This window comes from Vidua chalybeata, chromosome 1 (assembly GCF_026979565.1).
Source record: "Vidua chalybeata isolate OUT-0048 chromosome 1, bVidCha1 merged haplotype, whole genome shotgun sequence".
NCBI lineage: Eukaryota > Metazoa > Chordata > Aves > Passeriformes > Viduidae > Vidua > Vidua chalybeata.
Genome location: NC_071530.1, coordinates 111,589,982 through 111,616,470, shown reverse-complemented (window position 1 = coordinate 111,616,470; position 26,489 = coordinate 111,589,982). Strand labels below are relative to the sequence as shown.

Below are 26,489 nucleotides of genomic sequence, written 5' to 3'. Positions count from 1 at the left end.
CCTGCCCAACATGCAGAAAACTACATGATAGACTAATAGTTAAGGCACTCTTAAGTCCTCTCTAAATCAATGCCTGTTTTAAACACAGATTTCCACAGTCAAACTGGGGATCATTTTTTTATGTCTGTGGAAAGTTTCTGTCCATCCACTGTAAGGAGAGTCCAGACAAGTGAGATAAAATCAAAAATAGTGAACTCCCCTGTGGAAGCTGAGAGAATAAAAACTGTGTTTTGCCATATCAGCCAGAAAACATTGCTGAATCTGGATTTGTGTGTGTTACTTTCTCCAAATAAGGTAGTTTCCTCGACTTTCGCAGAAAGTTGATACAGGAATCAGAATCCTGTGGTCTTCTCTTACATCATCAGTCCCAGAAAAAGGGCTTCACAACTGTCCCATCAGGAATATGAAGGAACTATATCTGTACAGTCACTAGAGCTGAGACTAGCCACAAAAGTGTCAGCATAATAAGACAGATTCAGTGGAAAGCTTTATTTCCATCATTTTCCTCAAAACATCTATGCTTTTTGGAAGTTTCTTGGGTTTTGCTTCTTTTAAACACAAAGAGAAACATGCATCTCTTAGAACTGCCTATTTCTTCAATAGTAAGAAACCACTGAATTCAGACAACTTCTAATATGCAATTTTAGTGACCACCTGCATCTAAGCAGGTGCTATCATAGAATGTCCTGAGTTAGAAAAGAAGCACAAGGATCATGGAAGTCCAACTCCTGCCCTTGAACAGAACAAGCCCAAGAATCAGATCATGTGCCTGAGAGCATTGTCCAAACACTTCTTGAACTCTGTCAGGCTTGGTGCTGAGACCACTTCCCTGAGGAGCCTGTTCCAGTGCCTAACCACCCTCTGGGTGAAGAACCTTTTCCTAACAGCCAACATACCTGCCCCTGACTCAGCTTCCGGCCATGTCCTCAAGTCCTGTCACTGGTCATGAGAGTCAAGAGATTGGCACCTGCCCCTCTGCTTCCTCTCACGAGGAAGTTTCAGACTGCAGTGAGGTCTCCCCTCCTCTCCTCCAGGCTGAGCAAACCAAGTGACCTCAGCTGCTCCTGTATGGCTTCCCCTCTAGACCCTTCACTATCTTCACAGACCTCCTTTGATGTCTCCAATAGCTTTACATCGTTTTTACACTGTGGCACCTAAAACACCCCCAGCACTTGAGGTGAGGCCGCCCCAGTGCAGAGCAGAGCAGGACAAACCCCTCCCTTGCCTGGCTGGCCATGCTGTGCCTGGTGCCCCCCCAGGACAGGGCTGGCTCTCCTGGCTGCCAGGGCACTGCTGGCTCACGTTCAACTATCCACCAACCAGGAGCCCCGGTCCCTTTCTGCAGTGCTGCTCTCCAGCATCTCATTCTCCAGTCTGGGTGTGCATCCAGGGTTGCCTTCTCCCAGGTGCACAATCTGTCACTTGTCTTTGTTAAATTTCATATAGTTGCTGATAATCAACTAATTTAGATCCATATAAATAATGTTACTCTTATCTTGTTCTCATTTCTTGGTCAGATGACTAATAACAGACTCCAGTTCCACAAGGACTGCCTCTGAGTTTTTCCTTCAGTGTTTACAGCACAGAAAATTCACTAAAAATGACAATAAAAGTCTCATTTAAATAATCTTCCATACTTCTGAGACACCTCAAGGGGGGGATAATAAAGTATTGAAATTCAACATCAGACAAATGACATGTTTTCTTGTTCACATGGAAAGGTTCATTAGCTCTCTAAAAAAAAAGTTCATCTGTCATAGGTCCTAAGCAGCAGCAGAACCACCACAAAACACACCAAAGTTCTGCCAAAGTCCTTGAAGAAGACATGAAAGCAAGAAGCTCCCTGTTCTGCTTTTCATAGTCAAACTTCCTCCTCGCTTTTCTGGATACCCAGAATTGTTCTTTTCTGCATTACAGCTGGTGAGACAGAGCAGATCTCCCTGAGCTGCCCTGCTCACTGCAGCTGGGGAGCAGCCCTGTGACTCCATGGTGGGCTGGTGGAGGGCTCACCCAGGGACCAAGGTCTCCCGGGCTGCTGGCCCCTGCCAGTTCAGACGGGCTGCTAAGGCCAGCAGGGCAGACCACACAGGCTGCTGCAAGCACTGCCACAGAAAAAGTTGCCACTCTTACAACACACAAGATTCCCATGCCTGGGGAGTTGCTGGTGTAAACAAGCAGTTGCTTGTCATCCCTGGACCCTACCTCAGCACAATATTTATTATACATAAAGAAGGGCACACTTAAATACACTCCTATGCTGCAAATCAACACATTAAAGATTTGCTCAATCAAAGATTTACTTAGAAGTAGTTAAAGTTTCAAGCTGTTTGATTTTATTTTTTTTTTCTGGAAAGATTAAAACTCAGCAAACACTGTGAAAACACCACAGGGAAAAAAAATCCATAAAAGTACAACCAGAATCTTGCAGTAATTATTTCAATACTGATCAAAATACTTCACTGGATACTGGGAACTGAGGTGACTATGCAGTTGTATGCAGTTGGTCCCATAAGCTTGTCTATCTAAATTAAGCTTTAATTTGTGAAAAATTTGGCCTTTAGGATGAATATCCTAAAAAGCTCTGGCTATTTTGCAGTCTCAGAATTAATTAGCTCTTCAACTGCCCCAAGTACTCCTTGAACAGCTTGGGTGAGCTGAAGGCATGCCTCTTATTTGTTTTATATTCTGAGCAATTATAAAAGGAGACAAAAAATCTAAGTACTGATGTTACTTAGCACTTTATCATTTTAATTATCAGAGACTTGAAAGTATCTTATATTTGCTATGTGAACTCTTTCATTCTTATATATTTGTCTTATCATACACCACACATCATTTCATGCCTACAACTGCGTATGGAATCCACAAATATCATAAACCATCACTCTTTGTCTGCAAACTGCTGTGTGCCAACTACAGTGTATAAGATAATGAAACACTTCACATATTATTGGCAAGGTATATGAGCTGTTAAATATGGGACCTCACAGTCTTACAGCCAAACACCTGGCAAAGTTGAAATGAATTCCATAGGTTTGGTAAAAGCTCAGGGTTTTTTGTCACTTATTCCGTGTCTACTCACAGGAATTTTGGTTGTATAAAACTGAAGTATTTATAGTTCAGTGCCTGGGGAGGAGCATCTTTCCCATAAGCCTCCCCAAATAAAAAGCAGTCCAAGAAGCATCGCTTAACATTCTGCCAAAATAAGCCTTCCTTGAAGGCTGAAAAGGTTTGGCAAGAATGGCATCCCACAACGAGCATCTTCTCTACTGTTTTTGTCCAGTCACTGAACTCAACTTGGATCAGCAGAATATGAAAAAGGTCTTTCTAAACTCCATCTGTTCAAGGCAAGACAGAAAGCTCTGTCATACTTTAACCTGCTCATTGCTTCCTTTTTTCCAATCTGAGAAGTTCAGACAGTCTGGATGAGTCACAGAAGTTAACAATGCCTTCTAGGGTATTCAGCCAAATAAATCCCAAATTTCATGTCCTGAAGCCTAACCATCTGTATCAGGATCTCTTCAATGAAGCTGTTTCTCTAACTTCAGAATGAACATTCCTAGGCTCCTTCATATACATGGACAGTCTGATTTGCAGGATCAAGTGTTTTGAAATTCTCATTTAACTTCAGAAGGCCTAGTGAGTGCTAAATGCATACTTACATTTACGAAAAGCACTCTTTTTCCAAACCAAACACTTCCAAGTCTATAGTACATTTCATTGCACAGGTATTCTCAGTCACACCCTACTGTCACCTTGAAAGCAACACACATGTCCATGATGATAGAGTAACATTCTCAGAGATCTCAGCTCATTTGTCACTATAGTTGCTTGTACTGCCATCTTGAAAATTCCCTTTTTGTAGTTTTATGGGTTTCAGACATTACCTTGAACACATAATGCATCCTGTCAAAACTGGTATCACAAAGTCTCTAAGAGATGGGACTCTACGGGTGAGGAGATGCATAGAAGAGCTGAGTGAATCCATAGTGATCCAATGAACTCAATGCTCCTGTCTAATCTACTTGAGCTCTGTAGGAGAATTACATCCAGCATATTCTTGGGGATTATTTAGAGGCCTACTAAGGGACTGAAAACATATAGCTCAGAAGGATCTAGTCAAAAAACATCTAAGTCAGGCAAGGATAAAGGCATTTAGAACCTCTTGAATCTAGAACATTGGTTAAGACATGGCATAACCCAAGTCATTCCCATCTGACAGCTGTTCAGTAGCCCACACAAAATGAACACAGTGGCTTCAGTCAGTTGGCAGACAGATGTTTACAGTGTAGCTGGAACTACGTGGCAAGCTCAGCAGAGTAGCCAAGCACTTTTGCTAGGTTTAACACACCAGCAATAATGGAAGAAAGCATCCAAGTCCAACACTGCTCACCCTGACTTGCTGTTCATGGGGTCAGTCTAGGTCGCAGCCAAGAAGCTGTGCAGGAAGTGCTTGTGCTTGCTATCTGCTCTGATTGCAAATACAGCAGTCCAGACAATACTGCATTCCATGTAGATGCTAAATTAGCAATTGTAAGTAATTTTTAAGTAATACAAACCTCTCTCATAAAAAAACCCCAACAACTACATGTGACAATTGTTTACATTCCTTTAGCCTCGAAACAATTTTGTATTTCAAACTAGCTTTGAAATATGAATAATCCCAAAATCTCCATGCCTTGGCCTCCTTGAGAGCCAGTCTGGAAGTGTGGTCTAACTGCTCTCGACTTTTTCCCCAATGAATGCACACAGTTAGCGGCTGTTAAAGCACAGGGCTGTGTTCTTCAGACAGTTTTGCTCCCGAAAACCATGCAGTCAATGTACTAGTTCTTTTAAGGAGAATGCTCAATGAGGGAAAACCAAAACACACAAGGTTCAAAAGGGCAGCACAGTCAATTACTACTGAAATTCAACATCCAAGTTACTTGCTGTTTGGTTTTTGGATTGTCTTGAAGAAAAATCATTTGAGATGATCACCTGTAATGAACAGAGTGCATTGGGTTTCAGTGCTGGCACCTATCCCTCTGTCTCTATGAGATAACCCCAGTGCTGGTGGCTCTGCTCTCCCTGAAGAAGTTTGCTGAATCCTGGCCAGTGCCAGAGTCCTATGTGCTTGAATTTAGTGGCCTCACCCAGCCTCACTAGCAGCCACCCCCAACCTGCCTGTAGCCCAGTAGAACCATTTCACCAAGACCGTGAGGGGTCTGGCGCATCTCTCTTATGAGGAGAGCTGTGGGACCTGGTCTGTTCAGTCCAGAGAAGACTGAGAGGGGATCTCATTAATGCATATAAGCATCTCAAAGGCAGATGCAAAGAAGATGGGGCCAGATTCTTTTTGGTGGTGCGCAGTGACAGAATGAGGAACAATGACCATAAACTGCAACAGGGTGTTTGGGCATTGGAATAGCCTCCTCAGGGAAACGGTCGCAGTACCAGCCTGACAGAGTTCAAGGAGCAACTGGACAACACTTTTAGGCACGTGGTGTAACTCTTGGGGATGGTGCTGTGCGGGGACAGGGATTGAACTCGATGGTCCTTATGGGTCCCTTCCAACCTAGCATATTCTGTGGTTTTGTGAACTTCTTTACATTTAGGGCAGCAGAGCACTGGAACAGACTGACCAGGGAGGTCACTGAATCTCCTTCTCTGAAGGCATTCAAAACCCACCTGGACGCCTTCCTGTGTCACCTGCTGTAGGGGACGCTGCCTTGGCAGGGGGGTTTCGACTGGATGCCCTCTAGAAGACCCCTTCCAACCCGAACAATTCCGAAGTTCTGTGAGTGGAGCTGGCAAGGTGCCTCCTGCGGAAAACGGCGGGAGGCGGCGCGGCGCAGCGCACTGCGCCCCGGGAAGGCGGCACGGCGGCGGCCGGGCCCGGCCCCGGCGGCGGGGAGGGCGCTCCGCGGGCGGCCGCGCAGGGCCCGGGGCGGCAGCCGCGGCCGCCAAGGCGTTGGGCAGGGCGGCATCTTGCGGCCGCTGCCGGCGCTGCCGCTGCCGCCTCCGCCTCCGCCGGAGGGGCCCGCCCGGCGCCGCCGCGGGCGGCCGGCGGCAGCTCCGGGCCCGGCGGGGGCCGCGGCCCAGGCGCCGGGAGGCGGCGGGCGGGCGTCTGCCGGGAGCGGGGGGCGGGAGCAGGTGGCGCCTTTCCGCCCCGTCGGCGCGTTTCGCTCGGGGGTCTCCCGCCAGCCCCGGCTGCCTTCAGGCTCCTCTGGGCCGTAATACGGTACAAAGAGTAACCCCGTTCTGTCAATTAACAGCGGCGAGTTAAGAGGTGCGAGCACGGCGCGTTCCAGCTGAGGTGCCTGTTCCCAGCTGTGATCTGACCGGCGGCCTCAGCCTTGCCGCTGCCTGCCCGCCTAGACACAGAATCACAGAATCAAAGAATGGATCAACTCGGAAGAGACCAGATCAGATCCAAACTGCCTGCTCACGCAGGGTCTTCCTAGAACACATGGTACAGAATTACATCCAGATGGTTCTGGAATATCTCCAGTGAGGCAGACTCCACAGCATCTCTGGGAAATCTGTTCCAGTGCTTGGTCACCACACAGTAAAGAAGTTCTTCCTCACATTCAGGTGGAACTTCCTGTACCTCAGTTTCTGTCCACTGGCTCTTGTCCTATTGCCTGGCACCACCAAGAACAGCGTGGCTCCATCTTCTTGGTCTCCCTCTTTAGATACTTACAGATAATGACAAAGGAATTCACCCCACATACCTTTCTAATAAGTGCCCCTGTAACCACCGTATACTGCTACTGGCCCCCTAACAGATAGCTCTTCTGCTTCTGGTAAGCCAGTTGAGTGTTACAGAGTAATGTGTATTTCTCAGGAAAATGCAGCTATTTAGCAGCTGTGCAAGACACCTCTGAGGCACCAGCCATATACAGTGACTTTGACAAGAAGCAAGGTGAGTGCATAACTCACCTGGGCTCACAGCACCAGGACAGAGAGCCAAGCCAGGCAGGAGGTATGGAATATCTGCCACTGCAGAGAGGAACAGCTACAGAGCACAGGCAGCCACCCATGCTACAGATCAGAGCAGATGGGGGAGCTGAAATCCATGCTCTTAAGGAGAAAATGCACGTAATACTTGACAACATCAAATGGTCATGACCCAAGTTTGAAATCTCTCCTGAAAGAACAGCATCTATACTAATCCAATTCCCACTCTGAGCACACCAGGGCAGTGGTTCAAGGATGACTCGGAGGGAAGGCTGCCATTTCCTGACTCACCATCCCCATTTCCTGTAGCCTGGCCTTTCAAGTCTCCATCCCATTACCAGCTCCTGAAGTGAACCCTCTTATCGTGTGAAGTGCAATGAAGTCACATCCCCCTCCCAGACTGTGTCTATACATACTCTCCCTCCTCCATGTTTTTGTCTGGAAATTTGTTGCTCATACTGTTAATAAGAACATTTTTTCACTAAGGTCCAAGTAAAATTATTCATAAAATGAATCAGGTTTGCCAGTAACTGCATGGACTATGAGACTTGATTAAATTATTTTGTACTTACTGATGCACTGATGCTGTAAAAAGCCTTCCTACTGGGCTTTATTCATAAAAAGTTGAAAAGTCACCTGGTAGTGCTCCTGTCAAAAAGAGAAGTAGAATGAAGACAGGTATTCAGTAAAGAAACCTGCCACTAACAACAGCAGTTTTGAGATAGGGATGATACTCCCCAAAGTATTCCTCACTATCTCAATGATACGGGGCAGTCTTTATCTGCCTCCTCCAAAAAAAAAAAAAAAAAAAACACAGAAGGACAGACCTAAACAAGAACATACATTGAGAGATTTCACTGTGAGAGGTCACAATCTTATAGCTATAATCTCAACCTATTAGTTGTGTCTGTTTTGGCCTGTTCCGGCAAATCTAATTAACAACATCAAACAGCATTTTGCAAAATGCCAGGCCTAATCTTAAAATATATAAATCACGTGGGAAAACTGCACTTAGCCCCTGATCTGCTGTGTTTATTTCTGCAGAGACCTTTTATGCGGCTCTATTCAGCTTCACTCAAGTTTACAAAACTGTAATAAAAAAGGTGACATTCACTGGGATACGTCTCACCCTCAGCAAACTGTGAGTTTGCCTTGAGTAGCATTAATGAGATGTATTCTGAGCCCAGTGAATGAGCAAGAAATGCAACCCCTCTGACCATGCCTGCAGTACCAGGCAATGGCAATTCAGAGCCCTCTGTTTTAAAAAGAAAAACAGGAGCACTCAAAGCTTTGCATCAGTCTGGAAAAACTACCTTGGAACAAGGGAAAACAAGGGGAGGTAAAAAGTGATTAATTTTTGATGCCAATATCTTGGCTGTGAAGTAAAGAAAGCAGAATTTCCTAAATTTCTGCAGATAAAGGTATTTTTATGCAAAGCAGTCAGTAGCAAGAGTGAAGAAATAATGCCTTACAGGAAGGGGGAGGGGGAAGGGAAGGGAAGGGAAGGGAAGGGAAGGGAAGGGAAGGGAAGGGAAGGGAAGGGAAGGGAAGGGAAGGGAAGGGAAGGGAAGGGAAGGGAAGGGAAGGGAAGGGAAGGGAAGGGAAGGGAAGGGAAGGGAAGGGAAGGGAAGGGAGGGAAGGGAAGGGAAGGGAAGGGAAGGGAAGGGAAGGGGAAGGGAAGGGGAAGGGGAAGGGAAGGGGAAGGGGAAGGGGAAGGGAGCAGGAATATGGAGAGAAAATAGTGAAATTCATTGTGGAAAAATGCTGTTAACACAACTGCATTGCAACTAATACACGACTAATAGAAAATAAAAAGGTGCTCTATGAGAGAGAAAGCGCAAATGTTCAGAATACTGACGAGAGAACCACAAATGAGCTATGAACCAATGGGACATTAAAGACACCTGGCCTGCAGTACACAGGAATAGTTTTAGTAGGCTGGTCCATGCACCTATCTTAGCAATATCCCAAATTCATGCCATGGGAAACTTTAGTGACCACCAATCCTGCACAATAATTTGGACTCATAGGAAGGAAATGCAGACACAGGGGCCAAAAGGGCACTGCAGACTGCCTTGATCTGGCCTGCCCCTAGCCCGTAGGTTGCTTTTCAGAGAAAGGGCCTTACCAAATGCAGATGGAGCCAGAGGTCTGCTTCCTCTTGAGGTGCTTTGTAAACTCTTCTAACTTGTAATGCTGCGGTCACTGAACTGGAGATCTCCCTAGTGGTGCTTGCAGCCTTATTTTCCATGCCACACACTGGATGGATCCCATTTTCAACATTTACTGTGGATCTTTTCTTTATTTTCTTTGGTCTTCTATCTCTGTTGCCACCAACATGCAAACAATTTAAGAAGAATTCTTTCTGGCTGAGAGAAGCAAAATAAAAAAGCAGGGAATAATAGACCCAAAATGAGCTTCTGTGCTGAGAAGGGTTCCATGTTGGGCAGACATAATAAGAGCAGCAAGCAAATACAAAATCAATTAACCCATACCAAAAAAATTTCCAGGGACTACATGGGAAACAAGTTGCAGAGGTACAAAGCTCAGTCTGTCCTAAGAAAGCCAGAAAGGCTGTTGACAAGTAAGTTTATCATTCTGTGTCCTGCCAACCTCCTATTACAGCATCCAGCAGCCATCTGCCCACCCAGGTCCTACTGTCAAAAGAGTTGTATGTTCTTGCTGACAAATGCAAAAAGTTCTGGAAAAATATGTCCAAATCCCAAAGCCTCACACACAGCACCTTACGGGTTTAAACTGTTATAAAACTACCCTGCATAATTTCCAAAATCATAGCCAGACCCTAATGAATAACAATGTTGTGGATGCTTCTGTTAACATGTTGAGTGCATAATTCTTAATTTCTTCATTTGAAGCTACTCTGTGCTAATAGACATTATGTTCCATTCAGGAGACAGCAGACAACAATGTGGCTGTACTCAGGGGGCATCTTCGGGAAGGAGGAGGAAATTGTGCTTTTCCAAGAGCAGTTGAGCAATTTCATGGGGAAAAAATTTCTCAAGTGAAGAACAAATCTTGACAGAGTGGTGAAACACACAAGGAGTAGGAGCCTTCAGCAGAAGCAGAAAGGAGAGCTCTGAGAAACAGAGAAGACATCACAACCAAGGACCGAAGTTGATGTAAATATTTCTCTCAGGATGCTGAGAGGGGATTGTGAAGACTTCCTATCAGTGCAGAAAGCCACTGAAAATTGTGGGTTGAGAAAAAGACCAGAACATCAGAACACATTACTTACTAGAGGGGAAGGTAGCAACATTTTCATTGTCCCCAAGTTTCTTCTGTTAAAAAAATGAATGTTCTGGCTTATCTTTTAATGAAATCATGCTTTGTTGGCAGAATATATGCTAAAACTTGAATGATAGAGAAGATTAGCATGATACCTGCACAAGTCAGTTTGGGGATGAAGAGAAGTCTCCACAGTACAGCAAAAACATTGACGTACTGGAGGAAATCCAGCAGCAGGCCACTAGACTGGTCAGGGGGCTGGAGCACAGGCACCTGAGAAGATGCTTAGAGAGATAATTCAATTCAACTTGGAGAAGAGGAGGCTCAGAGAAGACTTGATTGCAGAAACTACCTGTCCTTAAGCTACAGATAAGACCGAGTCAGATTCTCCTGCATGTATCCAATGATAGGCAATGGACTTAAGATGTAGCATGGGAAACTCTAATTAAGTATAAGAAAAAAAAATTATGTTGAAGATGGTCAAATACTGGAGTAGGGGATATGGGTTTTCCATCTTTGAGGGTGTAAAGGGCTTGAATAGCCTGAGCTATCTGATCTAGCTGGACCTCTTTGGAGCAGGGGGAATGGACTAGATGACCCCCAGAGGATCCTTCTAATGTAAATTCTATGATTCTGTGAGACTCAGCTTTCTAGGTTCAAAGAGCTAGCTGGTGTTTTCAGATGTTCATCACCTTAAAGACAAGATGCAAGAAAGATCCTTGTCAGAGACACAATCTGCCCAGGCTGATTAAAAAATGTCATGTCATTTTTGTGAACAATGTTTATATTCTATGCTGTGGTTGTCATATGAGAAAAGTAATACTTCTTATGTGTATATCCTGCAAGACATTGCTCTCTTGGGCCCTTGATTCTGTCTGTTATACGTCTGTGCCTTGCTCTCAGACCTTAACTTGCACCAGCAGTAATCTCTATCCTACTGCTAACTCCTGAAGGATTAAAAAGGTTTCTATAGGTAGTAGCTTGTATAATTGTAGGATAATCAAGCTCCAGATACACATAAATTGTTTACTCCTCCTTTTTTTTTTTTCTCAAAGGAAATATATATCCTCATCAGCGCTTTGCCTGTCTCCTAAATTACAAATGATAGTTAAAAAAGGATTCAGTTTTTTACCTGTGTATATGCACATGCACATGTTCACATCTATACATATACACACATACCAGAGATATCAAGTCTTGTTTATTTCTTTTTTTAAATCTCTTGCTTTCACAGAAAGCCATACCTTCTGCATGTGCAATGCAGTGACTCCCAACCTTTGGTCCCAGCCTTTGCTGTGCTGGCCCAGCATGTCTTAGGAGACTTCCAGGATGCATTCACAGTGGGAGAGAGAGAAGTTACACAGGACTACAGTGCCTACTCCACAGGGGCAGTCCTTACAGTCCTCCCTGTTGCATGGGTGGCTTTGCTCTGTATACCAGGGACAGCCCCATCCCACTAGAAACACTTCTGTGTGGCAAAACTGACAAAATGTGAGAGGACATGGAAGTCACACAGCTTGCCATGCCTTCTCTTAGGGCTAGCTTTTGGGTTCACTTTGCAAGAAAGAGATTAATACTGTGAGGTTAAGATGTTAGAAGTCTGAAGTTCTTTTAGCTCTGCCACAGACTCACTTTCCAGTCCTCATCAGGCTACTTCATATCCCACATCTCAACTCCAGCATAGATAAGAGGGGCAATTATAGCAACACCACAGCAAAAGCTGCGGGACTTCATATCTAAAGAGGTTTTTGCAAATATAAACTGCACAAAAATATAAATTCCTTTCTGTAACCCTTCAAAATAAAATATGCAGAAGCTGGTAATACTTCCCTGTTTCTCTGCTGTCAGGGAGTAAGGAGTAACCTCAGTGGCAGAATGCTGAGTCTATGATCTATGATCTCAGTCGAGCAAAATTTACCAGTTTAATGAGATACTGCAAGTTACTGAACCATTTCATTGCTTTGGCTCCTCAGAAGTGTCTAGGCATTGATTACAATCACATAGTGTAAATAATTCTGGTTTGTAACTCCTCGTGTGTTTGAACTCTAATGCTGGCATTCCCATGCCATACCGTGTTAGACATTCAGACAACTGTGCTGATCACATATTTCCTCTTACTTTAATAGGCCTTTCAGGAATGAACAAGCATTCCCTTGTATACTACTATGGTTCCCATCATTTGATGGTCACACTTAATTAAGCACTATTTTAGTACAGAGCTGGTTACACTTCATTTCATTAAGTGATTTCATGATCACCATGGTACACTGACAGCTCTGGTAGCTGAAGCTATGTGAAAAGGGGCAGCAGAGACAACAGTAACATTTTGCAGCACTTCCTCATCAGTGATTTTTCAGGTGCTACCCTGCAGAGCACACCTACATTTCCATTAGCATTTAGATTTTTGGCTCAAGGCTCTCTGACAATATCATATTACTAGTACCTTTAGCAATGCTGGTCCCTGAATCCTTAAAGTCATCATTCTTATATAAAGTAGATACAAATAATTTCTTAATCTGTCTTCTGTCCTTTAGGTTTTTTTTTTTTTTTGTTCATAGTCAGCAAATAAATGTGATTAAAGGACAAAATCCCATTTAAAAAATGTAAGAAGGAATCAGTTGTGAAACAATGTTGAAAGGTTCTCCAGTGTGATAAACCAGGCTGTTTAAAAACACTGGGCAATTAACTCTAAAGTATGTGAGTATCACATGACAGAAAAACACAACCAATGTTACATGATGGACATTGCAGGATACCTGTAAAACCATACATTAAAGCTGCATGCTAGAAAAAGCTTCTCACAACAGTTTATGTTCACTCATAGGGATTATGTAATGCAAAGATGATGTAGTGTTTCTAATGTGCAGGGAATTTTCCTAATTGAATTGGGAATTTTGCACAACTGTACTTCAATCCTAGATCTAAAGTTCAGTCTGCCTGTGCTTTAAGATACATTTCAGTTTAAGAGGGAAAGAATTGTTAGTAAAACATCATCATAATGGAGAGCAAGATGAAAGATATAGATATGTAGTAAAAGCCAAAAATAATGCCAAATACTTGAATTTTATTGTGAAGCCCTTTGTCATTGAAGTTTGGGTTAAAAAATTGTGAAAATTGATAAACTGTATCTTATATAAAACAGCATATTTGCAGTATCTAGGTTTTAGTTCAAAATATATGAAGAAATTGCAGAACATTTACAATACACTAAAGCAGACAAAAAGAATCTTGTACTTGGGCACAAGCATCTTGTGCCCAAGAGTCAAATGATATGACTACATGTTACTGTGATTCCTTAGAGACCTGTTCTATATAAAGATCATGAGAATGACTTATTAATGAAAAAATTCCTACCAATTTCATCAGTTTTCACTTTCCTGTATTAGTGTATTATCCTGTATTAGGCTATTATAATTTGAGATGAGTTTTTCACTGGAGTCCAGAATATAAAGGAGTGACTCCTTTCAGTCCTGGGAGGAATTCTGTCCTGTGTGTCTTCACAAACACATATACATAACAAAAACCAAAACTAAACCCAAAACAAACCAACCAACCGAAGAAACCCTCATCTAGCAATGAAACTAGATACTTAATGTATGGAAAAATGCAGCATGCCATGCCCCAGTTCCCATCAGAGTTATGAGAACTTCCATGTAAATTGTGTGAATTTTTGCTTAGAAATTACACTTGTACTAAAACAGAAAAGAAAAAAAAAATAAAGCAACCTCGCTATGATTTTTACAACTGGGTAGCCTAAAATATACTTATAAATAGTTTATATTCCTGTAACACCTTTCTCACATATACTCTTCACAGTACCTGTGGTGGATTCACATCACTGTTCCAAATTTAAGGGCAGAGTAAATGATATGCCAAGCATTGATGTGACCAGTTCAAAGTTGTGTAACAAGTTACTGTTATCCTGGCTATCTCAAGTTCTCATACTCTGCAAACTACACCCCAGCTACAATTTGTACTGAGTCATTTAGCTACAGACATGGTAAGCAAAAAAAATTACATTACTCAAGTCTTAGAAAGGTGATACTCTGTGTACTCAATAAATCAAGGAAAAGGAAATCAGCAATGGGCTTTGAACCAAAAGTGCAAATTCATGGCAAGGTTACTCAGATTTCAGAATCCCAGAGTCATACAGAACAAGCTCAGCTGGAAGGTACCCACAAGGATCATCAAGTCCAATCCCCAGCCCTGCACAGCACCATCCCCAAGGGTCATACCATGTTCCCAAGAGTAGATTTGCTTATCAAGAGAAGAGATTCTCACTGCCTTAAGAGGAAATCTCCAAGGGTTTCTAGATAATTCTGCTATCACACAAACCCTAATTCCTTCAAGAAGAATTTAGCAATTTCCAGGTAGGTGAGGCATGGTTCAGTAGTGACAATGACCCTCCTAGTGTAGTAATGAGCAAAAGATAACGAACTGTAATGGGATCTAAATAAACATCCATATCTCTTAGATGGATGATTTCCAGAGCATTTCTTATCCTGCATATGACATATTTCAAATGACAATTTAAAGAGCCTGTCTCATGCAACTTTTAGCATTTCTGGGCTGCCAGTTGTATGCATTGACTGGACTCTTCAGCTTTAAAGTGCTGTGCTTTCTCTGTGGTGCTACAGAAACAACATTATTAATATTAAAGAAAAATTCCTAAAGGGAAAACTAGAGAACATCCAACAAATCTTTGACTTATAGGAGAGTCAGAGCTGCATGATTCAAATACCAGAAATTCACTTTCAGGAATTTTGGCAAGTTTTTATAACCAATAAATTATTACTAGTTTTCCTTGGTATTCATTATAACATTAATAGTAGTGAATTCCTTCATACATGTTTGTACATGGGGGTCAGAGGTTCTAAGATGGAGGGATTTGGGTGTGCCCTGTCCTCCTTCTTTCTCCTTCCTATTCCCCATGTTCTTGGTGATGTTGGCACTCACAGATTGGTTTAGAGTAGAAAGCCACTGCTCAGTATAGTTAATAGGCATTGGGGAAAAACTATAAACATTTAATACGTAATGTGTGATATAAAAGATGGCACCAGCCCCTTGGGCAAGAGAGACGAAGACGGAGGGAGACGGAGAGAGACGCAGAGGGAGAAGGAGTCAGGGAGAATGTCAGGAAGTCTGTGTGCCTTGAGATAACATGCAATAAACTGCCTTGAGACCAGATGACTGAAGACTACTGAGTCTTTCTTTGAAGGCACGGGTTGGAGGAGAGACTTTACCACCACCCGGAGTCACCCCAATCTGGGGGAGACTCTGACAGGTTTTAATGTCCAAAAATATGGGCATCCCTCTAGAATTTAACAGAACAAAATTAAACATCAAAATCATTGGAGGAAATCTAAAACATTTTCCTTTTTAATAGGCAGGTATTCAGAGCTTGAGGATTTAGTCTTCACTGAAAGGCTTTGCCAACATAGTGGCTGCTGATGGTTATGGTATTTTTCAAGAGACATAGACACAGCCTGACAAAAGCATTCTTGACATCCATCTTTCACATTTTATATGTCTTCCATAAATATATATGTTTATGTTATCTCACAAGCATTTAAATTAGTGAATTTTGCAGTCACCAAGTAGCTGAAGGGACACAGCTCTGGGGCTACAATCTCTCATGTCAAGATACTACACCTTTTAAGCATGTCTTCTCTGGAAGGAATCAAGTGGAAAAGCTCTGATTATGTATTCCTGAAGAAGAACATGGGCTCCAAAACAAGTGACAAAGCCTAAGAAGGCATGCATAGCCCTGAATCCAGGGGCTGCTCACATCAGGGCATCAGGGCTTTGTGGTGCCAGGAGGAGCCTGAGCCTCTCCTCCAGCAGGAAAGGCATCAAGTCCTTCCTGCTGATCACTCCAAACACTTGGTTCTGCAGGTTCTACAGCATCCAGTAAGAACATGGATTCTCTCCCTGCTCCACATCCTCAATTATACCTAAAGCATCAGGAAATGTCATAGTAAAAGAACCACTTTATTTTTTGGTAAACCATAAGGTTCAATCTAAATAAATTTTGATGACTGGAATGCACTCAAATTTCACAGACTGGAAAAGCAAAGCTGAGGTCCACTTTCTAAGTCTAAGATTTTTCTGGTCTAAGATTTGTTTGAAAATAGTCAGTGACCCCATTGTTTATTAAGTTTTAAATTTTTTTATTGCTGCTATCTCATTACACAACCATTTATGACATTCTATAATATTTTGTAGTACACCCTTATAAAAATCAACTCACGTAGAAACATAGGCTGCAAGGAAGAGAAAGAATCACATAGGTGTGAGAAGTGGGCCTACCAGTACTAAACTCTGGTGACTGAAAACTATGAGCGCTTTAATGGTTTCTTGTTGGGAGCAGAGTTAAAGATCATTTTATTGTCAATCAAGCTGGTCTTTATGGAGTATGTAGTTGTTCACTAAGACTTTATTTTTCCCATAATTCTACAGTATTAATCCTGTGACCTGGCCAGCTCTGCCAAAGAAGGTGTATTGTGCTTCCCAATGCTGTGATTCCCCAGACAGAGGAAGAGTGAAACAAGGACATGATAAAACAACATAAATGCACAGCATAGAAGGGCACATATCTTCTCCTTCTCTCATTTACAGACCAGACCAGGCATTCAAAGACATAAGGAAAAAAACAAATCAAAAGTAAAGAGGTTTCCTCTTTCTTTACCACATGTAATTTTGCCGTGGAAATCACTGCCGCAGGAAATCATTGCACCCAGGAAATTCACTATGGATATTTACGTGGATATCAGAAACAGAGCTTTTATGAGTGATGATAACAAGTTGTTGAAAGGGATCACATCAATATGAAATGTAATTGCATTCCATAGGTTTCCCATAATAAAAAAGTTGTGTGGCCCACAGGCGCAAGCACTGGACTGGGCCTCAGTTTGAGCTGGCTTCTACTTCCATATATGACCTCTTCTTGAACTCTGGAAAGCTGTGTGTCTTCTCTCCACCTCAGTTTCCCCATCTATTAAAGGAAAATTCTCAAACTAAACTAGATAGTGCATATTAGGAGCATTGTGGGTTTTGTAAATTTTCTCTCCTTCTAGCTATTCTCAAAGCAAGGGATTTAGACCAGATGGATCTAAAATGAAGTCTCATCATCTTTACATATTAATTAACAGGAGCAGATTTTATATCTTTTTAAAGAAAACCCAACTGAATTAGTCCTCTAACCTGGATTTCTCAGTGTCACCCCTCTCAGCTCCAATGACTGGAAATTCACTGAGGCAGAAACTGCATTTATTTTGTTTATAATATATTTATTTTAGGCCTTACTCTGTATACCAAACTTATTATTGCTTTTGGACCGAGTATTTTAGTACAGTATTTAGGAAATAAATGTGGCAATGTCATAGGAGGCATTAAAAACAAAAGGAAAGGGAAAAGAAATATAGTTTTATTTATAAGTTGATGTATAGGCACGGTATGGTAATGGAGTTTAAATCTCAAAAGTGTTGCTTTAAATTTGCTTTATAGGACTATAAGAGCCAAATAATGACATTTAAATGATCTATTCCATTAACATTGTATCATTTTGTCAATCTGGAATGTATTTTAATCAAAAACCCCCTTGAAATGGTCTCCTTTGTTGTATTTTCTTTTTGGCTCATTTTATCAACATCTGTTATGTTTATACAATATGAATTAAAACTTCGGAATGCTGTTTGTACTCAGCTACTTTTGTTGAGAATGTAATGTCCCAGGATTGGCAGTGTTTATGTAAATCAGTGCGGCTGACACAGCCATCATAAACAAATGAGAAAATATAACAAACATATTGTTCATGGAGGAAATGTTTGTTTTTAGAGTTGGCTTCAGCCTTACCAGATTGATGAAGAGTTGCTGATACCAGGGATCTGTAGTGTAGCGATTCAGCAGCATGGTTGGGCGCGACAAACTGGGCAGCTTCTCCACTGTTATCTGGAAAAGGCAAGAATGCATTTCTCTTTTCTTCTGTGCAGCATATTAGAGGTTCAAAAGACTCCCAGTTTGACTCCTAACAAAAAGACTTCTAGAAGAGCTACACCAGCAGAACTTGTCCAAACTTTATAAATTCTTCTGCCAGTAAGACTTAAATTAGCAATTGAAATTAGAGCACTCTTCAGTTACAAATTTTTGTTTTCCTTCACTGTAACTGTATCTCTGTTAAGACAATGTCAGTTGTATTGGCTTAGGGGTGAGGTTTTTCATGCTGTTAAAATTCACGCACTAAGTGGTAATTACGTGATAGAAGAGTGCAGAAATGTACAGCAAAACTGGTATCAGCCATCAGCTGAGCTTCAGCCATTTTCCATAGGACTATCTATTTGTGTACAGGCACCTCATCATACATAACTACCCTGCTTCTTCTTAACATCATTTTGCCAGCCACATTCCCATGGGCAGACCAAGTTTCAGTAACACATGATGACTTTCCAGCTGGGCCTGTATAAATTTCTAAAACTACAATACTAGTCTTGCCTTAGAAACTCAACATTTTCTTCCACTACACTTAACGTTTACTATTTCTAAAAATCCTTTGGTCATCTGTCAAGGGGAAGAATGCTACATGCTTTTCAAGTTTGAAAGCTTTTATAAACACTCATCATTCAGAGAGGTGTCATCCCATAGTGAATTAAATATTATTACACTTCTGCTATCCATAGAGAAGTTGAGAAAGAGAAGACTGCTATGGCCTATCTGAGCAAAGGAATTCTTTACCAGCAGTCTTGCACAACTTCCAGACTCTTGAGTGACATTATAGTTTATGCGATATGTCCCTGTAAGGTCTCTAGTCATCCTTAAATTTAAGTTGAACCTGATCACTTCTTTATCTCAACCACATATGTTACATAATCTCTTCTTTCATGGACTACTCATCCTAAATCACCCAAATACACTTATTAAACAGGGAAAGAACTGAAAGAAAAGAGGTTACCTTCTCATAGGAGAGAGGATGAGGTGGAGAGAAAGACTCCTAATTTGTCTCCAGTTCAGAGATGTGCTTTCTCCAGCAGTATGCACAGCCTTAACCTGAAGTTAGAGCAGATGACTACATTCATTATAATGGGCAAATTTTAAACAGCAAGTACACAATGCTTTAGCATCAGAGATATGATGACACCACAAGTCCTTGTGTAGGTTTGGGTTCTTGAGATAAGAAGAACATCTCAAACTATTAGAGTGTGTCCAGGGGAGGGCAACCAGTATGGTAAAAGGCCTCAAGGACAAGACATAGGGCAGTGCTTGAGGCTGCTTGTTTTGTTCAGCTTGGGGAAAAAAAAGGCTGAGGAGTGGACCCATCATAGTCTACAACTTCCCCAAGGACAGCAGTGAAGTGGGAGGTGCTAACCTGCTCTCTGGTGACCAGCAGTGGGACGCAAGGAAATGGAATGAAGCTGCATCAGGAGTGTTACTTATGGGTCCCTTCCAACTTGAGATATTCTTTGATCCTAAAGCATTAGTGGGCTGACCACACATTTGGCTTTCCTAAACATCCATTAGCAATAGCAGCATCACACAGATGTTTGCTCATTTAGGTTTGGCATATTAGATTAAAAGACATCACCTATCCTACATGTTCTTCTGGACCTCTCCTTGACCTTGTCCTTGGCAGGACCAGCTCATGAACTGTATAGTTTGCACCCAACAAGACAATGCCTGTAATAAGCAAATACAATTATCTAGATGCAAGTAGATAGACTGTTGTTGCTTCCCTCATCCTTCTTAAGTAACATCTACATTAAAACAAGATCTGCCAAAATATTATGTCCTATTTTAAATTGTCAGTGAAACCTTCACTCACAGTACTGCACTCTAGAGTTAATTAAGACATTCAATATTATTGCTGACTTAGTAATGTTAAAATAAATATTTTTATAAATTAATTTATAATTTCAAACCTTTCTTCAAAGTTCTACCTTTCTGCATTACACAGATAAGGCCTTGACAAGCAAGATACATAAAATTGTTATTTTTATCTTAGTATTTGTTTGCTACACTCACACATACACAAGCACTCCATTCATACAATCCACTTCTCAACTTTTAACTTACATTTTGATAACAGATACCTTGGGGACCACCACAGATCATTTTGGTTTGTAGCATACTTAGCATCATGCTAGCCCTATTCTATGATTACAGCTAGGAGTTAATACAGTAGTACAAAGTTGTGCAACACACTGCTAAATTATGTGCTTGATGAACTCAGAGGAGAGCAGACACCTAATCTTCATTAGGGCATCAGAAAAAATATAAACAACATAACAAGTGGCTTTTGTGACTGGAACACCAAGTATAAGCTGGGAATTTTTTAACTGGGAATTTTTCTGTGTCCAAAAATACTGTTTTATTCAAACCAAAACATGTTATAGGGATTTACTAGTTTTAATATAAATGTCTCCTACGAAAGATTAGTTTGCTTCAAGGTGTTATTAGCACTCCACAGCAGAGAGCTTACGCTGAGGTCTTTAGCCATTTTAATGATTCCATGACTATGATTCTAAGAAAACATGCCTGCATGATCCAAAAGATCCTAGGGACTGGATATGGAAGAACTAGGTTCAAGCCCTTTATTATAGAATACCATTTTAAGGAAGATATTCTGTGAGAATCTACCTCTGCGTTTTTGTACAGATCTGGAACACACATTTGAAGAAAACTATTCTTTCACTTTCACCCCCCACAAGTTAACATTGGAGAGAAGACCCCTTTCTCCTGCAATGGTCAATAGTTTCACTATGTAGTCTTGAAATCTGCATTTTTTTCAATGGCTTTGGTCTCTTATCTAAGGTTATCAAAGGGATTTTTACAAATAAGTATGCCTGTGTGAATATAACTTGTGGAAAAGCATCTGTTCTGAAGGAAATTGGTGGCACAGCCAGAAATACTAGGAGTCTGTCACCTGCTCTCACCTTTAAAGCACATCCCATTCACAGGACAAAGAAGGAATTGGGTATTCTTCGTAACTATTGAAACTTTATTTGTCTCAATTTAATATCTGACTGGCTTTGGTTTTAATAAAATCTTTTAGATTACTAAGGTAAGTGCAACACTGCAGCAGAGCTAATGGCTGAGCAAACACTTTGCTCTGGGCTCACATATCCCCTCCTGGGAAAGTCACTGATCTTCCCTAGGCCTCCTACCACATGCATGCCATCATCTGGACATGTAGCATAGACAATTAATGGACTTGGTTTTGAGGACAGTGATGAGAAGACACTAATAAGGCATGCTACAACAGGCAAGACCTATTCCACTCAGACTACATTTGGTGGGGGAAATGGAGAAAAACACAATATATTCAGAGTATATTCACTGCAGCAGAGGGTATAGAGAAGAAACTAATCCAGTCATTTCCTATGAATTATCTTTTGTGCGTTACACACTTCATTCTGCAAGACTCTCTAATGGTTCACATTCTACAATCTTTCACCAAAAAAAAGGTCTGTAATCATTCTAAGAGACATAAATATACAGATCTAAATTCTGCTCCGAGATCATCATGCACAGCTCCAAGAAGTCTACTTCAAGAAAGATCACTGGGCCAGGAATACTCCCAAGACTTTAATCCTAACATATATAGACAGCAAGTGTGAAAGTTATGATCCACCCCGATCCTCAGCCAGACTCTGTTTGCTCAGGTCCAAAACAGTGTTCAGGTCTGTAGTCCAGACTGCACCATTTTCCACTTGAACATGATGCTGGAATTAAGAAAACAGTAACATTCACCATGAGTTGAAAGAGCAGAAACATTTGCTCATCACCAGTGGTTTGTTGGCTGGTTTTGGCAGCTTGCAATTTGCTCAGCACCACTCTTAACTAAACCCAGCAGGGAGTCACTTTACAAAACTTCGAAAAGTGTGAGAGAAATTTGGATAGTCAAGAAAAAAGCACACACAAACACAATGAAGGAAATAGTTGGAACATTTCTGATAAGAATCCAAGCCTATTAAAAACTGCCATATTCTGGAGAAAAATGAGCATACATTATTTCACTTGGACTTCCAGAAGTCAGGCTTCAGAGGTATAACAACATTATTCTTTGATGTTACATACAACATCCTTCCTATCACATCATCAAGCCTTAGAAAGCAGACCAAACATGTTTCTTGCACTATTTTGTGAGGTTTAACAGGAAGTGCTAAGATTCAGAGTTGGACTCTGCAATTGTTCGTTTGCTCTTTATTTATTTAAGAGGGAAGAAAACTCTTAAGTAGGGAATCTCATTTCAAAGATACCCTGGCAAGGCATTGCAGTAGTTTCATATGCTCTATCTGTTATAAAGCATGTATCATGAAGATACACCTAATTAAGATAACACATTATTATTCCAATATCCACATGTCAGTTTTGGCATGGAAGTCAGGAATGAAAAGTATCTGACAGCTGATTGTGTCACTCTTCTTGTCAAGATGGCCAATTATCTGAGGAAACTACAAATTCTAAATATTGGGTGAGTGACAAAAGGAACTACAGCTCCAAAATAGCTGCAATTGAACAGAAGGAACATTAAAAGGTGATGCAACTGGCAAAAGCATTCAAGGCAGGAGTCTCCTAAATGGAATGGATAAAATAGCTACACAAAGGGACAAGGGGAGGAGGGAGGATTAAAGAACATGAAGCATCATTTTTTCATTTACTTGAGAAAGTTTTAGGCTTATTTCTCCTGCATTAATCCACCAAAAGTACCTGGGTTTTGGGTGTTTTTTTACCTGATTTTATCTGTTGTTTTGGCCAATATCCAATGCAGTCATTTGCCTGATTTGAAATAGTGTTGTGCTTTTTTAAACTTGTAAAAAAGAGTATTCTGCATATGGTGAGCTAGACAGCAGATAAGGACTAGATCATCGCGTATCAAGAACTGTTTTAAATCAACCAAATCTTCATCTTACACAATAAAATTTCAGGGCTACAGGGTTGTTTCAGGTTAGGCAGGCTAAATCATTACTGTTTACTTAATATTTCGTTCTTCAAATGAAGAGGGAGCGTTGCATGAATTTTTGGCATCTTACCTAAAAGATTATAAAAAGGTCACTATCAAGTACTAGGCTGAGGTTTTCCAGAGCAAAGATCAAATTCTGTCTATGCTACAGCTTTTCAAAGGACACTGAGCAAATATTTAATCTCTGTACCTCAGTTTTCAAATCTACAGTACAGAGATTTCATCTACATCAAGGCTATGTTTTGAATACTCATTACTTAAGTTGGCAGTTGTCAGGTTTTACAGGCAACATCATCAGGGTGAATGAGCAGACAGCAAGTCCACAGCCTCAACATGAAAATGCAAAGGCAGCTGTTAATAAATTGTAAATGCAAACTTTATTTTTCAGACCTGCAGAAAGGCTAGATTTTAGAAATGTATGAAGACTTAAAATCAGATTTGTATTTCTCTACAAGCTGGCTTCCTGCTAGGCAGACTTTGAATTTCAGAGGAGCCTACCACACATTTAAACGGCAGGACAAGCATGTGATCAGTCTTTCCATTCACACACCAGTTTTCCCCATGCCTATATTTGATTTCGACATTTAACAACACTCTGCACTTGCTTAAAAGCCACCCACATGCTGCAGTGTGGCTGCATACGTTTTTAATTTGGCTTTTTGGGTTAGCACACAGTCTCTGCAACACTCCAGTTTTCCCTGCAAAGGGCTCCATCGCAAAGTCCTACAGCACCTGCATAATTATTTGCAAGGCCAAACAGGCCTACCTATTTTAAAAGTATCATATAATGTTGTTCTTTGGAAGAAGCTTTTCGCACTTTGGATATGAAATAAAACCACTGCCACAGACTCTATAAACCTTCCTCCATCTGTGTTATTCATGAGCTACAGTGCCCCAGGATGCTGACAATGCATGGGAGGATCATAACATCCAGGGCTTTTTTTGAAAGTACTGAAGTCCATTTATTTAAATAGGCAAGATTACTGTATAGTGTATCATTGAAATTAACTAGAGCAGCTCTTCAAAAGCAGGAGGCTGGACAGTAAAAACAGTCAATGTGCTGACAGACTCTACCCTCTAACATGAAAACCAAGTAATCACAAAGGCACTTTGATATTGCCATCAGATATTACTGTCAGCTCCCTAGTCTGCACACCTAAAATAGTTTTCAAGTCCTTAATGTGCTTCCCCTCCCCTTTTTTCTTCTTTGCTGGCTGAGTTCATATGAAGCCTTCGAACCACTGCCAAAGGTGTTTCTAGCTTTGATCAGACCTGGTAGAATCACCGTTGGCCAGAACGTACAGCAAAGGCACAGTGGAAAGGAAGAGGGGAAGTTGACCATGATCCTCTGGTAAGAAACAAAACCCCATTTTTATCTCCATTTATTGCATGAACTTAGCAGACTTCTGCATTTGATTGAGTAACTTTGCATTCTTGTGATCTAAACTTAGCAATCTCTCCACAACAGTGCCAGAAGGAAAAGGCTCTCCAACAATCTTTCAAACCCGTATCAGTTATTTTGAAAGTGCCAGCAGCAAGGCTGTCACAATATTAAGGTAGTTATCACTAGCTCAGTAATTAATTTATGAATTAAATGTTTCAGGTCTCCATTCATCTTTAACTTTCCTTTCTCTAACCTGTTGCACTGCATCACTACTGAAGGCAAGTACCTCTTTTCTTGCTAACAAAAATAAAAGTATTACTTTATTAAAACAGTGTGTGAGGACTCTCTGAACACATGTGCATGCACAAGTCTTGAGAGCAGTGTTTCATTAGTCCCAGCTGGGAGTGCAGATTAAAGAAAAATGCCAAAAACCATACCTACAGTCTGACATATCTATGATATGTTGCAATGCCTGATATGTTCTGTGGGAAAGGAGATCTATATGCTATACTCAGTTTCACTGAAGTGCTTGGCAGAAAGCATTCCTGACTCGCAACAGTGTCTGTTCACTGGACTGGCCAGAGGGGAGTCATACCTAATAAACTACCATAAAATACACATACACACACCACTTTGGATCATTGATTTCACTGCTAAAGGATGTTACTGTGTATTACAGCTTTAAGTTTTCAACTTTGTCATATTTTCTAAACTCTGATCTCTTCAATTTACTTTCAGTTATGTGACATTCCCCTTTAGCAGAGTGAAAGCATGCATTAGCTAAACAATGTGGTTTGGATTTAGCGTTCCCATGCATCATTGTGAAAATGTTTGTCTCAGCAATAGTGTCATTATTGTTACTGGGAACAGCTGCTCTACTATGTCTTCTGATTGAGGAGAGCAGAGTATCTCCCTTCCCATACCACCTCCCAAGCAGGGAATCTAAAGCAGGACCATTGAGTAGAAGTAGTTCGTGAGCACACACTGTTCTGTACCTGGCCTCCTCCTACCACAAAGGAAGCAGAAAGTGCAGGAGCACAGCAAAGAACAGCAGCAAAATAAATATTGCCAACAGAAATGAAGTTTGGCTCCCTCCTCTGGCAGTTCTTCTGGATCTGGACCGGGGACTAACCTGAGGCAGAAATCCTCCTCACTCAGGTGCAGCTTTCTGGCAGCTCAGCTCCATTAGACATGACATCCTTTGAGCGAGATTTGGAGCAGGGAGTTTGCTGCTGATCAAGCGGATGTTTAATATCTCCCTTGAGTTTCTGAAGTGGAAAGATGTAACTCTCAGCATTCTTGCCAGCGCTCCCAGCCCCACTGAAGTCAGCTTCCACGTCCAGATCTACAAGAGCGCTGGAGTCCCGCCGGGTTCGCTGGGAGCATCCCAGCGGCAATGCCGTGCTCTGCAGGCCTGTGCAGCTTGGCCCAGGCCAGCTGGACATTTTTAAGGAAAGTTTACAAAACACATTTGTGTGATTACACAGAACAGTGGGCTTTAACTCACCTTTCAGAACAAGACCTTCAGAGGTAATTAAGTTTTATTTTAAGATGGATTGAATCTAGTTTCCAGGGTATTAGACCTTTTGAAATGTCTTTGGATGGGAAGCCATGTTTTCAGTCAGTAGGGGCTTTTGCAAGTCCAACATCTAGTAACATTTTAGCTACATGAAGACCACAGCTTTTGGATATATTTTATCTTTTGAAAGGATCTTAGATTCCCAACTTTGTCCTGAAAATTAAGTACTGTCAACACTTCATTTATAGCAAACAAACTTAAGTAGGGCAATCACATAGTCAATACACTCTTGCCTAGCATATCCATAATGTACAATCATAAAACCATAGAATGGTTTGGATTGCAAGGGATCTTAAAGATAATCTAGTTCCAACCCCACACAGGCATGAACATCTCCCATAGACCAAGCTGGTCAAAGACCCATCCAGCCTGGCCTTAAATGCTTC

The 26,489-nt window shown here is 41.4% G+C and overlaps 1 pseudogene; it reads right to left on the bottom strand.

Annotated features, from left to right (window-relative positions):
- The window catches only part of LOC128787713 (chloride channel protein B-like), a 93,770-nt pseudogene that overhangs the window by 7,135 nt on the left and 60,146 nt on the right, over positions 1–26,489 (bottom strand).